The following is a 16,337-nucleotide window of genomic DNA, read 5'->3' as shown; positions in this document are numbered from 1 at the left end:
GTTTCTTAGCATGTAGGATTATGTTTAAAATTTCTATCTAATGCCTCCACTGTACCTTTGATAGCTACAACCGCAGCACGTTTGCACAGCCCAATGCAAAAGTTCTTACTTACACAAAAATCCCATTGACGTCTGTAGTGTAGTAAGCAGTTCATTTTGTCACTGTTAAGTCCTGGACAGAGCATAGAGAGATCCTGTGTAGTGACCATTTTTAAGCTAATTTAGAAGATAGAACTTCAGGATCTTTGTCTCTGTTCAGCATCCTAAATAATTCTCTTTGCTTTCATTGCTATGGAGGCTTGTGTCTATGACAAAACACTGCAAAATCAATATTTGCCTAAGTAAGCATTAGCAGGTCTGGTCACTACAGGAACCCATAGTTCATTGTGTGAATTGCATTGACTCATTGATGAAGATCCATTTTTTTTCTCCTATCCTATTATGTTTGCATGAAATGTTGGCGTTTCTGTAGATCACTTTCTCCTTTTGGTCTTCCCTCAATGGAACATCCATTTAATTAAAGTGTTTCACTCAAAGCTGTAAGTTTTATACCCTCAGATCTAAAGAATGCTTTAAATACATTCTGCGGATACACACTGCTGAGACTTACCACTCAGGAGAAACTGTAGTGGCTAGGTTAGCCGCCTTACCCGCATGGTTTGCCCAATCCAGTGCATGAAGACTTCCCATGTAATTGCTTGCAGGAAATCCCCACTGCATCTTAAATGGCAGTCTAGATGTGCAGAGCCATTTCTTCCTATGAATAGCGAAGTGCATGTTTGCTGCACATCTATTACATATGAGGCAAAGCATGCCATAAATTCAAATGATTACAATAGGCTATGAAGCATCCTTGCTATTTTTTAGTCAATATGGTTACTAGGTTTCACTGATATTTTTCCTATGTGTATAGTTGGCAACCAGAACAAGAAAACATCATATTTTCTGTTTCATTCGCTGCCATTATTTTTTCATATTTGTTTGCAACTTTATAAATGGACGTGTATAAATATATCCTTCATTTATGTACATGTTATGAAGTGGAGTGTTGTTTATCCAAACAGATTTAACAGTAGCAAATGCATGTAGAAGTGATGCAAGAAATAAAAAATATATGCATAGATATATACACATACACATATATACACAGGCAGATATAGTATATATATACACTGCATACTGTATACAAATCTGTCGTTACATCAGAGGTATGGTTATATTACCATATTAAAACTTCCATGGAATTTATCCTAGAGCCCATAATGAATATCTGCCCTGCCCTGTTCTGTTATCTCAGACTAACAAATGTTTAGTTTGCCCATTTCTTTAACCAGACAAAAAATGAAACACTTCCACCCATGTCTGCAGTAGTCTGAACACACCTCATATCAACAAACATGCTAAAAGCAGTTTGTCTGGGTTTTATCTTTTTGTTCTAATGTACCATTTTGAAAAAAGCACTGTGGAAGTCAGTACTGTCCGGCTAAATGAGAAAGAAAGACAAGGAAGCTCATTCTGTATCCCAGCTGTGAATCCACAGACATGATTCATATGGACGAAAAAATAAATTTTCATATTTTCGAATACTGGTTGGAAAAAACACTTTGGGTGAAATCCTGGCCCACTGACCCCAATAGGAGTTTTGGTATAGGGCCAAGAATTGGGGCCAGAATTTCATCCTTTATTATTAAAATGAGACAAGCCATCAAAATTCCCACTCAGACAGGCCCATTGGGGTCAACTCAGTACTCAAGCCCCGGTTCAGCAAAGCACTTAAGCACACGTTAACTTGTTCAGCAAAGGAGTTAAACATGTGGCTGAGTCCCATTGACTTCAATGGGGTATAAGCACATGCTTAAAATTAAGCACCTGCTCAAATGTTTTGTTGAATCAGGGCATTAATAAACTGGAGGTTCACAAGTATATCTATGGGCAGAATTTGGCTTATTCAGTTCAGTGGAACTACTTATGTTACTGCTATTGCTCATGTGAATAAGGTGAACAAGATTTAGCCTCTGTGTTGCCATAAAAAGATCACTGTGAATATGTCGATACACACACACACACACAGAGGCAGAGAGAGAGAGAAAAAGAAATGTCATACAGTACTTTAATATGGAAATGTATGAATTAACTTATCCTAAAGAGCATGTGTATCTTTTTTATAAAGACAAATACTCTTTTCACCCATATGGGACAAAAAAAATTGTATCCCTACTTTATATTCATCCATTAGGATAATTGTATATGTTGGATTTATTTGAGATGATACAGTATATGACCCATATATAACTTAATATGTAAATGGTTCCTTATATATTAAAGTCCATACACATGAAATATGATATACTATCTGTGTATATGAAACACACATGCCCTTTCCACATGGGTAAACATGCCTGTAACTCAAGAAGAATTCTAAAAAGCTGGTTACTGGCTTTGAGAGGAAATTTTATATTCCTATTATCTATATTGTATCTTTGCATATGAGGGTCATTTTATCAACTAGCTTACGAGTTTGCTTTTGCTTTTCTTTTTTAAATCCTGTTTCCTAGACACTATGGGCTAGTTTCACAAAAGGACATAGGTGCCTAAATCCGAGAATCAGATTCGACTGGGGTTCAAAAACCCTCTGCTCAGCTGCCGCCTGTAGGTGCCAAAAAGCCTAAAAGCACTCAGCACCTAAATTTTTGCCGTAGATATTCCTTAGGCACCTATGTTTCTGCCTCTGAGCATGCACACTGCAGCCTTGTGCCAGTCATCCAGACACCTAAGCCCCAGTGTGATTCATGAACTGGGAAAGAGAGGTGTTCCTTCATCTACCTTGCTGTGGGGCCTGATCCGGTAAGGGCGCCTACAGAGGAGTTCCCAACAAAATGGCGGGGGGAGAAGCACAAGGACCTCCCTCATAACTTTAGCACAGTAGTTAGAGCACTCACCTGGGATGCTGGAGACACCCAATTCAAGTCCCTCCACCGCGTGATTTGGAGAAGGATTTGAACAGGCATCTGCCACCTCTCAGTTGGATGCCGTATCCACTGGGCTGTGCGATGTTTTGATGCAGGGCTGCCTCAGTCTCTCCTTTGGAAGCTGTTCCATTGTGGTAAGTCATTACAGAAAGGTACTGGCATAGGATCCTGGGTCTCCCAGCTCTTGGGTGAGTGCACCAACCACCAGGCTACAGACTCATTCTCATACTTTTCTTTGCTCTCTCTCTCTCTCTGGCCCAATGATCCTTTCCTTATTTATCCCCAATGGAACAGCTTCCAAAGGAGAGACTGAGAGAACTCCACATCAGAATATCCTCTAGCCCAGTGACTGGGTCGCTCACCTGAGATGGTAGATCCCTATTTCTCCATAAGGTGGAAGGGGAACTTGAACCCACATCCCAGGGGAGTGCTCTAACCACTGGGCTAAAAGTTGTAAATAGGGCTGTCGATTAATTGCAGTTAACTCACGCGATTAACTCAAACAAATGAATCACAATTAATCACACTGTTAAACAATAGAATACCAAGTGAAATTTATTAAATATTTTGGGATGTTTTTCTATAGTTTCAAATATATTGATTTCAATGACAACACAGAATAGAAAGTGCACAGTGCTCACTTTATATTATTATTACAAATATTTGCACTGTAAAAAGGATAAACAAAGACATAGTATTTTTCAGTTCACCGTATACAAGTATTGTAGTGCAATCTCTTTATTGTGAAAGTGCAACTTACAAATGTAGATTTTTTTTTGTTACATAGCTGCACTCAAAAAACAAAACAATGTAAAACTTTAGAGCCTACAAGTCCACTCAGTCCTACTGTTTGTCGCTACGACAAACAAGTTGGTTTACATTTATGGGCCATAATGCTGCCCACTTCTTATTTACAATGTCACCTGAAAGTGAGAACAGGCCTTCGCTTGGCACTTTTATAGCCGGCATTACAAGGTATTTACATGCCAGATATGATAAACATAAACCTCTACCCCGATAGAACGTGACCCGATATAACACGAATTAGGATATAACGCGGTAAAGCAGAGCTTTGGGGAGGCGGGGCTGTGCACTCCGGTGGATCAAAGCAAGTTCGATATAATGCAATTTCACCTATAACGCGGTAAGATTTTTTGGCTCCCGAGGACCGTTATATCGGGGTAGAGGTGTATGAATCACAGTCAATGTCATGGTAATCAGTCTCCTGGGAGTGACCCCTTTAGTGGGCCAGGACCCACAAAGTTCCACAGGGGCAGGCCCCTGGCCTCCAAGCCTGGCCCGTCAGCACCAGAGATTCCTGTCTCTCTCTGTGACTGCCTGCAGCAAATCCAGCCAAGCCACATTTCTGTCGGAGGCTTGAACTAGGTCCCTCTAAACCACAATGCTCTAAGGGAGTATTTACAGTGAGTTGGCAGCCTTTTCAAAGCAATGTAACCATTTACTAGGCACCTGGCCCACAGACTATGAAAGTCCTTTGGTTACCATAGAGAAATTAAGGTTAAAGCATAGTCCATGCTGGTTAGCCAAGGCCCCTGGCCAAGCTGTAATGAACCCCATGTTCGGGCTCTGCCTCTCTCACTCTCAATCTGACCCCCTTAGTCAGTTCCCAGGTGAGAAAGCCCAGACTCCTTCCAGAAGCCAACCCTTTATCCCCCAACCTCATACCTTCCAGTCCTTTGCTCTCAAGCTGGGGGTCTTTGCTCAGCTTCCCTGCTGAGAGGTGGGGAAATCCATCTCCCTCTGGGTTCTTGTTTGCTAGGTGTCAATGTTCTGGTGACTGGGTTCTCCATTGTTGTCTTGGATTTTCCATTGATGTGGGGTTGGCTTCGGACTGCCTTTTTTAATGACTCATTCAGAATCAGGTAGCTAGGCCACGTGCATTGCTATGTCTCTTACCTGCCCTGAGAGCAAACTTGGTCATTTTCCCCCCACTGGGTAGCCACGCAAAATATAGGGGAAACTGAGGCACACATAGGCATCATAAAAATATTACAGCAAATTCTCATTTTGTCACTGTGACTAAGCCCAGGAGAGCATTTTCAGCTGAGAATCACAAGCAGAGGGAGGTGCCTCCCTGCTGCCTGGACTTAAGTACTTACCCCCAAAAGAGGGCTGGCTTGGCACCTCCCAGTGTACACCTATACTACACACTACGCCTAAGCTCTGACACAGATTTGTGCACAAACCCCCCTTTCATCCACACAGAAAACAGTCTGCTTCAGAGCATCAGGCACTCAGGATCAAGGTTCTAGGACCCTACTGAGGGGACGGTCAGAGCCTGAGCATGGCTGGGACTTTGCAGTGTGGACGCAGCTCAAACCACAGACCCATGTGAGAATGTCTGCGTAGTGCAGTGTAGATGTATTAGCACAGCTATGAGGCCCGGGTCCAGCAATTGTAAGCCCAGGCCTACAATGCAGTGTGGACACTCAAGTGCATGCTGGGTAACTCCGAGCCTACAAGCCTGGGTCCCACAGACCCAGGTTTACAATGCAGCTTAGGCATATATCCCCAGTGGCTAGCTTAGGTGAGTGCTGGATTTTCTGAAGTCCATTCTGAGACACGTGTCTGTCCCCATGCGTTGTCTGCCTAACCCGGGCTTTGTGAATCCCAGTGACTTTTTAGGCACCTAAAAACGAGGCAGGGTGATGCTCACCATCACTACACGTAACTTTCGTTGCGACTCTAGCCCTGTGGCTCTGATTCTGGCAAACACTTAAGCACATCCTTGACTTTATGGAATTTAACCATGTGCTTAAGTGCTTTTCTGAATTGGGTCTCAGGGGACCTAGTTTCCCATTGCCTTGGGGCCTTGTGCAGTCATTTCTACCTGTGCAAAAGTGGGCCAAATTCTCTGCTGGCATAACTCCATTCAGTGGTGCTCTTAACAATCTGGTTTATCAGGTTTCCCAGACTCGTCCTAGAAACATTTAACAATAAATTCATTTATTTTCTCTGCTTAGCTCATATGTATATTGGTGGCCCAATTCTTCATTCCTTGGGTACCCCACTGAAGTTAATGGGAGCTCAGAGTGCACCCAGAATGCAGGGTCTAGTGTCCCTGAATATCAACCACCAGTAAATAGGTACCACTATGGTTCATAGATCATACGAACTTGTTTTACCAGCATGCCATAAAGTCGGATGTATCTCTGTTTTCAGACCAATAGTTTCACTATAAAATGATGTCACACTGCATTCATCTATAACTGCCCTATAAGGGCCTTTTCGCTGGATGCAAGGTGCATTATAGAGGAAGTATATTGCAATAGTACTGATGCTAAAGTCTATGTAGTGTAGCCACCATGATTGTGGGACTTGCTTCATTCACATTAAAATATATTCAGCACTGCAAATATGAGTGATTATCATCAAAATTAGACATTCACGCTAAATAACCTTCCCAATGATCATTATAAGTAATTTCCTGGGTTTTCAAGTTGAAAAGAAAAAAGTTAGAAACATTTAGTAATTCCCCGTGTTCTTGATTTTGTTTCTGTAGACTAGTTAAATGCTTTAGTGAGTGTGATATCTCCAATTTTATCCATTTGTATATCCACCCATTCATTACCTGCCTTGTGCAATTTGTCATCCTCCATTTGGTTCGGGCTCAACATTACCTGCGTGCTGCTCGTTCCATTTTAGATTGAGTTGCTCTAACTGTGACAGACCCGGACAGAACAAACAATGACTCAGTGTTTATTTTAATGATGCTTAAAACCCAAAGTTCTCCTTCCATTTTACTTGAGTGAAGGCCGGATTCATGAAAAAATATCTCAACCATTGAGAAGGGGGCACTGACTTCATTGTCAATGCCCTTTAAAATTTCAGGACTCTTTTTTTCAGAGTTCTCTCTTTGTTTTGCTAGCTTATTTGACCATATTTTCCCCCAAATATCATCACTTGTTAATTATCCTTGCCTCCTACAGGCAGAAGTGAGCAGTCAAAGGCAAACGAACAGAAAGTTCAGGCCTGTGGTTGTTGGGCCATGTTCTGCTTTCTATTATTCTGGTGTCAGTCCTCAGTAGTGCCACAGACTTCACTAGCGTTGCTCTGGTTTGACACCAATGTAAATTAAATCAGGATTGAACCTGGTTGGAGTTTTGAGAACCTCAGATAAAAGGTTTTCTAAAAGGGTGAAGTGTTGATTATGTATTAACCTTCATAATTTTATGTATTATTTCTTTTTGATTACTGCCCGTGTAACACACAGGAACCCAGTGTGAGCTGATATCCCTTTCTAGTGGCTGAACTATGTAAAAATGGTTGGCTCCTACTGCCTGACAATAGCAGCTTCAGCTTTTATATCCAGCGGTCCAGGTAGCATTCCAACAGATGACCCATCCAGGGGCATTGTTACATCCATATATTGAAAGCCATGTACCAAGTTATAAATGGGCAACTAAATTCTCACCATCTGTTTTAACTCTCCTTTTGTGGACTAAAGACAAGTATCTACTATTTAGAATCCTGCTTTGACTGGCACAATCCACGGCAGATCAGTTGGTGCCTGCATCATTCATATATTTTTTCATGAATCAGCTGTGGAACAGGAAGCCAAGAAATGCTTAGCACGATGAACAGCCAAGGTTTTTTCATCCATTGCATGGCAAACACAAGTAATATGGTGAAGATAGTGGGCCAGATTCTGCACTCAGTTGCCCAGGTATAACTGAGCACAGAATTGTCTCTAGAGTTCTAGAGATAGTAAATACACCTGTAGTGCAGAAATAATTACATTGAGGTGTCTAACTAAAATTCACTTTACTGTATGCATGACCAAAGTTACTATTAATGAGAGGTTTATTTATATATGAAATGGAATGTAATTATATCAGTACGATAGGTTAAAAAACCCAGGAGATGCATGAATCACTCATATGCTGGGTTGAGCCATAAGACTAAAATAGCACAAGCATTTCCATTAAGCTTTTTGCTTGTTCACTCATTGCAAAGGGCTAAAGCACATTTGATTGACATATATATATTTTTTGGCTCATGGATGCACAGTATACTTTTTTTGGTTTGTTTCTGCTTTTGCTTTTTTTAACCAACTCTTCATCCTGACTTTTGTATCATGCCTGTTGAAAACTCAAAAGAAAAAAATAAAACCACACATCTATCTAGCTAATTCAGGTCTACGTCATTCCTCCAATCAGCATCTTGCTGGAAAGAAAGGAGAAACATGGCATATACCATAGGTAGGTATGATTTTACATATGGTCCAATCTAAAGGGCTTAGGTTAGCGAATCACTGTCCTAAAGCAAGTGTTTTGGTAAACAACACTCCTCTGCAATTCACTGACAAAAAGTCACTGGAAATTCAATGATTCATTTTGCTACTGCTTTGTCTTGCTGCAAGTACTCAGATTAGCAGTGCCAGTTATTTCCAACAGGACCTTCCTGGCATAAACCCCAATTATAACGGGAAACTGCAGCTCCTTTGCTGAGCGGTCTGTCCATTGGCACGGCGCTTTAATTGCTTAAACACGGACATTATTAATTGGGGAAGGGAGGTGGAACTCCCACTAACACCAGGAATGCAGGGGTCTCTTAAGCAAAGGTTTATCCATCCCAACACTAGGAAAAGATTATAGAAACAGTGAACATTGGTTACTTGTCAGCACATGAGACAATGGGGTCCTAGTTCTCATTTCTAGAACAGCCAATAAGTATGTTGAAAATGGTTGCTCTATTTTTTTTAAAGACTAAATCTTACAAAAGTTGCCTAGTGGTCAAGGGTAAAATGCCTCCTTCACAAATATTGGGTGGTATCTGTTTCAAACACCATTAAACAGATGATTTTCTGTACCTCTGTACCACACTAGGAGTAATTAAGGTGAACCCCCTCCTGCCCCCAAAACTAATTGCAGAAAGCAGTGGACGTCTCTGGCCTGCCAGTGGGCTATCTGCATATGATACTTAGGTGGTCCCATTCCTATAGTCTCTGAAGCCTCACAATCTATAATGCATTTCTCCCCACAGCACTCCTATGCTCTATATCCCCATTTAGCGCATGAGGAACTGAAAGACCAAGTGTCTTGCTCAAAGTCACACACGGAGCCTCTGTTAGAGCAGATAATTGAACTTAGGTTTCCTGAGTCCCAGGTTAGCACCCTAACCACCCCATCCATCCTTCTTCTGTACATATCCCACTTGCATTATTTTAATAGTGATGGGAGGAGCAGGCCTAAAGCCACATCCATCTCGGATTTGGTTTTGCCATTTTATCGGTGACTTCCCAGTGCAGCATTCCATATGAGGGACAAAAGATTGGTAGTTGTCAGTGAGGTCAGTTTAAAGAAAATCCCATTAATTTCCAGTGAAACACAAACACTTTACTGTGCCTACACTGGTATCCTCTGATTTTGATATTGAAAATCACAGCAGCACCATTCACATGTCGGTAGTTACAAGGTCACCTGCAATGCATGAAATTTTAAGACTGTTCTGCTTGGGGTTTTTTTGCATAATTCGAGGCATGCCCTTTAGAACTCACTCAGCACAGGTGAGAGCCGTTATCATGTAGGCCAGTTGGGCTTTATTTTCTATTTTGAAGTAGCAATGGAAAATAAACAAAGTTTTTTTTCCTCTAAAGATTGCTACACGTGCACCCTGCTCCGATGTATTTGTACCAACAGTTCCATGATTTTGGCATGTGGCTGTGGAGAGGAAGGGGTATAATCACCAGGCAGGCTTTGTTATGAATGTGTTGGCTATTTTTGAAATTAAGAGAGCTGGTGATATCCCAGTAGATTCCGCTTGAAGCCATTACATTCTGTTGGGTCATTTTGATACTTCTCTGATTATTGATTAGCCCAATCTTTTCCATATGCCACAGTTTTCTGAGATGGTATTTTGATATGTGGATTTAGTGCAGCAGGAGTGCAAGGTTCCCCGGGCACTCGCTGTCCCACCTTTGCCAGGGCTAGTGTGTCAAGCCATGAACTGAAGGACACAATGGCTAGGACAAAATGGCAAGGTTATTCTTGGATTTTTTGGGGTGGGGAGAGGGAGGGATTTTGAGTTATGTTTTCAAAGTGATCCCCCACTCCTTTTTTCTTGGCGTCGCTTGCTTAATGGGGCTGAATTAATCGGGTCTTCATGCTGCAGTTGTTCGCTGACTGCAGATAATTCTGACATCTCTTGATCTATGATGTGCTTTTAATTTCTTTCAAAGCTTGCAGCACAACACGCTATTCTGTCAAACTTCTGTCGCCATTTGCATTTAGGCTTCTATCATATGGAAAACGAAAACGGCATTAATTGCCAATAATGGCTCTTCTTTTTTTCTTATCCTTGATTTCTTCTGCCCTTTGTTTTGCAATTGACGCTCTTTGTGTCGAGTGTCTTAAGGATTGTTAATCGGTGCGCTGGACAAGCGTGTAGGCATTTCATGATGTATGGCTGTGTTGAGTAAGACTGTGGCGTGGAAAGGTGTTGGTGAACCTGTCTCTCATGAGACTAACATATCTAGAACATAAGAATGGCCATACCGGGTCAGACCAATGGTCCATCTAGCCCAGTATCCTGTCTTCCAACAGTGGCCAATGCCAGGTGCCCCAGAGGGAATGAACAGAACAGGTAATCATCTAACTGTGTGCATGAAAGGAACTGCGTGCTGGTGATTATACAGTTAGTTAAATTCTCTGGGCCAGATTCTTCCCTCATTGAGGAAGGGAACCTGCAAATTGCAAATCATATAAGTAGTTCCACTGAAGTAAATGGGACAGTTCGTATGAATAAGAGTCTGCAGTTGCAGGGCTGTGCACTTCATGCAGCAGCCCATTGGGTCACATTCTCTTCATTTCCACCCAAGTAATGCCATTGACAGTACTGGGTTGAAGAGGTGTAGCAAAGATCCCTTGGCCCATGGACTGCAGTGGGGAGTCACAAAGCGATGTCTCAGTCAATCTGATCATTATTAATAAAGCATATTAAATCCTTGTAAATCAGGAGTAACTCCGTTTAAGTCAATGGAGTTATGCCAGGGTACAACCGGTGTGAATGAAAGGATAATTGAGCGCACAGAGCCTGCCCTTAGCCTCTGTCAATTTGGCATAGGTCAATGGAGTTCTGCCAGTTTATACCAACTCTCCATCCGGTCCTCAGTGTCAAATGTTCACATACTCTCTCAACTTCCTGCTGTATGTTTTGTGCTTTCACTAATGGGAGATTGTGCACACTGATCTAGGAGTGCAAAATCTTGTTGGCATGTGCAAATGCTTGATTTTGTGGGAATTCAGTTCAGCAAAATTGATAGGCCAAATGTTCGGGGCCCCTTAGAAAATGCAACCATTAGTGTTAGACTTTCAGCGTATTCTGATTTGGGGCATTAACTGCTAGGTTTAAAAAAATGGTAGTGCCTCATTAATTAATTAAGAATTCCCTGATCTTCAGTGTGTGAATTTGGGCATGAGTGCTCTGCACATCAGGTCAGTACTCCTTTCTATAATTGCATTCAAACACACATAGGCTTCATCTAGTACAGTGTGTTTTTCATATTGTTCCATTACTGTCATGTCCTCTGCGGTTCAGAGGTTCAGTTCATTTATAACAGAATCACTCCATTATACATGACAATATACAACACTCCTTTGGATCACCGAGAACAATTCACTTGATTAAAATGGGATCACATGAAGCCATATAAGGCAAGCTCGAAATGATGTAACTTTGAAACGATAGCACATTTAGTAAGGAAGATTCTAGGCTTAAGTGTCCGCTCGCTGCTTCTTTCTGCTCCCAGCCTTCCTGGCCAAACAAGGGCTACCCTACAATATGCTCTCCCTTCCGCTAATTGATCTCCGAGTGAGACCCACTGCCTTCCTCAGGGCTGCCTGCCTGGCCTATCAATATGGACAACTCCAAAGATGATTCCAGGGTGTGGTTTATTGCTGACTAGGAGTGGTTTGGACCCAAATCCCATTTCATCCCAGCTGAGTGGGATTTGGGACTTCCAGACAAATGGTTCCACTGTGAGCCCATCTCCAAAAACAGAGAAACATGAGAGCTTCCATACTAGGTCAGACCATGGTCCATCTTGCCAGTATCCTGTCTCCAACAGTGGCCCATACCAGAACTTCAGGAGGAGTGTACAGAAAGGACGATTATAGAGTGATCCATCCCCTCTTCCACTCCTGCCTTCTTGTAGTCAGAGGCTCACAGTTGCCCCGAATATTAGGTTGCATCCCTTACTATCTGGGCTAATTGCCGTCAATGGGCCTATCCTCCATGAACTTATCCAGTTCTTTTTGAGCCCAGTTATTCTTTTGGTCATGACAATGTCCCATGGTGATAAGTTCCACAGGTTAGGTGTGCGTTCTGTGAAAAAGTACTTCCTCTTGTTTGTATTAAACCTGCTGCCTATTAATTTCAACAAGTGACCTTGGCTTTTGTATTGTGTGAAAGGGCAAATAGCACTTCCCTATTCACTCTTTCCACACCAGTCATGATTTTATAGACCTCTATCATATCCCCCCTTAGTCATCTCTTTTCTAAGATGAACAGTCCTAAGCCTTTTAGACTCTTCTCATACAGAAGCCGTTCCATACCCTTGACCATCTTTGTTGCCCTTCTCTGAAGCTTTGCCAGTTCCACTTTATTCTTTTTGAGATGGCAACCAGAAATGGACACAGTATTCAAGGTGTGGGTGCACCATAGGTTTATATAGCGGCATTATGACATTTTCTGTCTTATTTATTTCCCTTTTCTAATAGTTCCTAACATTCTGTTGCTGTGCTTTGAGTAGAAATTTTCAGAGAACTATCCACAGTGACTCCAAGATCTCTTTCTTGAGTGGTAACAGCTAAGTTAGACCCCATCACTGTATATGTATAGTTAGGATTATGTTTTCCAGTGTTTATTACTTTGCACTTATCAACATTGAAGTTCATCTGCCCAGTCACTCAGTTTTGTGAGATCCCTCTGTAATCCTCACAGTCTGCTTTGGAGTCTGGTGGCACCTTAAAGACTAACAGATTTATTTGGGCATAAGCTTCCAAAGAAGTGAGGTTTTTACTCACGAAAGCTTATGCCCAAATAAATCTGTTAGTCTTTAAGGTGCCACCAGACTCCTTGTTGTTTTTGTAGATACAGACTAACACGGCTACCCCCTGATACTAGTCTGCTTTGGATTTACTATTTTGAATAGTTTTGTATCATCTGCAAACTGACACTTCACTGTTCACCACCTTTTCCAGATCATTAACAAATATGTTGAACAGCACAATCCTGGTACAGCTCCTTTGAGGACTCTGCTGTTTGCCTCTCTTTATTGTGAAAATTTACCATTTATTTCTACCCATTGTTTCTTACCTTTTAATCAGTTACTGATCCCTGTGAGGACTTTCCCTCTTACCCCATGGCTACCTAGTTTCCTTAAGAGTCTTTGTTGAGGTACCTTGTCAATGGTTTCTGAAAATCCAAGTACACCATATTGACTGGATCAGCCTTATCCATGTGCTTGTTGACTCCCTCAAAGAATTCTAATAGATTGGTGAGGCATGACTTCCCTTTACAAAAGGTGTGTGGATGCTCCTCCAGAAAATCATGTGTATTTATGTGTCTGATAATTCTGTTCTTTACTGTAATTTCTACCAATTTTCTCCTTACTGAAATTAGGTTCACCGGCCTATAACGGCCAGGATCTCCTCTGGAGCCCTTTTTAAGAATTGGTTACAATAGTTATGCACCAGCCATCTGGTACAGAAACTGATTTCAGTGAATACAACTACAATTAGTAGTTCTGTCATTCCATGGTTGAGCTCTTTCAAAACTTTTGGGTGAACACCATCTGGTCCTGGTGACTTACGGGGGGATAGCTCAGTGGTTTGAGCATTGGCCTGCTAAACCCAGGGTTGTGAGTTCAATTCTTGAGGAGGCCACTTAGGGATCTGGGGCAAAAATCTGTTTGGGGAGTGGTCCTGCTTTGAGCAGGGGGTTGGACTAGATGACCTCCTGTGGTCCCTTCCAAGCTTGATATTCTATTACCATTTAATTTATCAGTTTGTTCTAAAACCGCTTCTATTGGCACATCGATTTGGGACAACACTTCAGATTTCTCACCCAGGAAGAATAACTCTGATGTGGGTATCTCCCCCACATCCTCTGCAGTGAACACTGATGCAAAGAATTCATTTAGATTCTCTGCAATGACTTTCTCTTCCTTAATTGCTTCTTTAATACCTTTGTCATCTAGTGGCCCCACTGCCTGTTTGGCAGGCTTCCCGCTTCTCATGTACTTTACAAAAAATCACTGTTATTTTTTTATGTCTTTAGCAAGTTACTTCTCAAATTCTTTCTTCCCCCAAAGGTTCCCTAGTTCCTAAACCTAAATCCCTCCTTCTGATACCGTCGCATCTACACATTTAGACCTTGCAATAATGCCTGTCTTACTGGCCCTGTGTATAGGACTGGAAGCATTTCAGAGAATGCTGCCATGGAGGTCCTGGACTTTAATCTCTTACCTAGCAGCCTAAATTGGGCCTCCAGGACATCTCTCCTACATTTCCCTATGTCACTGGTATCTACATGTACCACAACCAGTGGCTCCTTCTCAGCACTATATATAAGACTATTTAGAAGTCTCGTGAGATCCTCTACCTTCTTACCCAGCATGCAATTCACCAGTCATCACAAGAAGGGAGGTTCTTATCCATGAAAGCTTATGCTCCCAATACTTCTGTTAGTCTTAAAGGTTCCACAGGACCCTCTGTTGCTTCCAACTATCTATGTTTCTAATAACTGAATTCCCTGCTACTATTACCTGTCTCTTCCTAATAATTGCGGTTCTTGCCCCTGGAGGGATATCCTCAGTGTGGGTCCTAACTATGGGATCGATTCCCTCTGGTCCAGTTTGATGCAGTCCTGCCCTGAGAATTCCATCCTCCTCCACCGCACAGGGGCTGTCAGGAGGTGGGTCCGCTCTACTATGCCCCCAGAAGTCTCCCTTATGTACCTCTGTCTCCCTTTGTTCATCCAGTTCAACCACTCTGCCCTCAAGAGCCCATACTCAGTCTTTGAGGGCTGTGCTTTGCTTGCACCGCACCCCCATGAGGCAGGTAGCAGTACATGTTGCAATAAACTGGGGAGCCCCAAACATGCTGATGGACTTTTGCCTACATTTTTTTTTTATCTCTTGTGGCTTTTTTTATGTAGCCTTAGTTTAGGGTATGTGTGTTAGAGGCATTGGTTTGTTTGGCTTTTTTATTACTTTTCCTGGGGACTTGGTGCCTTTTGGATTCTTATCATCCCTCAGCCTCCTCCCTCAGCAGCCAAACTCTCCTTCCCTCAGTAGCTCACTCAGCCGCTTTGCTCTCGCACTTTGGCACAGGTTATCCTTGTCAAATAGCCAGCGTCAGTAGCAGTGGTATGCTGAACAGGGCCAGTAACTCTACGCCTGTGGAACAGTGCGGGGTGGCTTCCCCCAGGCAGCCAGAGCCCATGCGTCAACTTCTGCTTTTGGTTACCATGGGGTAAACCTGGAGTAACTTCTGCTTTTAGTTACACTGGTGTAAACTCCTTTAACTTCAGTGGGGCTAATCAGGATTTACACTCATGTAGTTTTAAGCAGCGTTGGGGGCCCCATGTCATCAGTACCATGGAAGCATTGGAAACAAAAATAGCCTCTTCCCAGGCATCTGGTCACATTAGCTGCCCTCTGCCCAGCAGCTGCATTGACTTTGACTTGGCAAGCCCATAGAAATACACAGCGCAAGCCATTCTCACACTCCTCAAGCTTAAAGACCAGAAACGAAGTTATCCACAGAAATTTTGAACTAAGAGTTCTCATAAGAAAGTTAGAAAGTTTGGAGCTGGCCGTGAGTCCCATTCCCCAGAACTCTTGCTCAGAAATCCAGCTGAGAGGCAGATTTCTCTTTGTGAAGTGCACAAAAACGTTTGTCTGTAAGGCAGAACCAACACAATACAGCTTACTCTCTGCCTGCATGGATTGGGTGGTGCATAGTTCTAACGGAAAAATAACGAGGAGTCCTTGTGGCACCTTAGAGACTAACACATTTATTTGGGCATCAGTTTTCGTGGGCTAAAACCCACTTCATCAGATGCATGAAGTGCATGAAGGACTCCTCGTTGTTTTGGCTGATACAGACTAACGTGGCTACCGCTCCGAAACCTGTCACCATGCAAGTTCTAGTATAGATTCCCTGAGTAGGACGGATGCTCAAACCTTGTATAGACTAAAGTTTTGCAGACATCACAAGTAATATTTTTCAAATGCAAAACTACTTCAGCTTTGCAAGCATTTCTTCCTGCTCCCTTAAACCCACACTTTTTGTAAGGGTGAGTTTGGATTTTCCTTGCTGCAGTGAATCCTGTGCTATTCAG

At 42.4% G+C, this 16,337-nt stretch overlaps 1 protein-coding gene across 7 annotated transcripts in view; it reads left to right on the top strand.

Moving 5' to 3' along the window:
* ADCYAP1R1 (ADCYAP receptor type I) overlaps positions 1 to 16,337 on the top strand; it is a 179,722-nt gene that overhangs the window by 142,835 nt on the left and 20,550 nt on the right. The gene's annotated exons all lie outside the window — the stretch shown is intronic.

Source organism: Trachemys scripta, chromosome 2 (assembly GCF_013100865.1).
Source record: "Trachemys scripta elegans isolate TJP31775 chromosome 2, CAS_Tse_1.0, whole genome shotgun sequence".
Taxonomy (NCBI): domain Eukaryota; kingdom Metazoa; phylum Chordata; order Testudines; family Emydidae; genus Trachemys; species Trachemys scripta.
The sequence above is the reverse complement of the archived record's forward strand: the minus strand, read 5'-3'. Positions and strand labels throughout refer to the sequence as shown.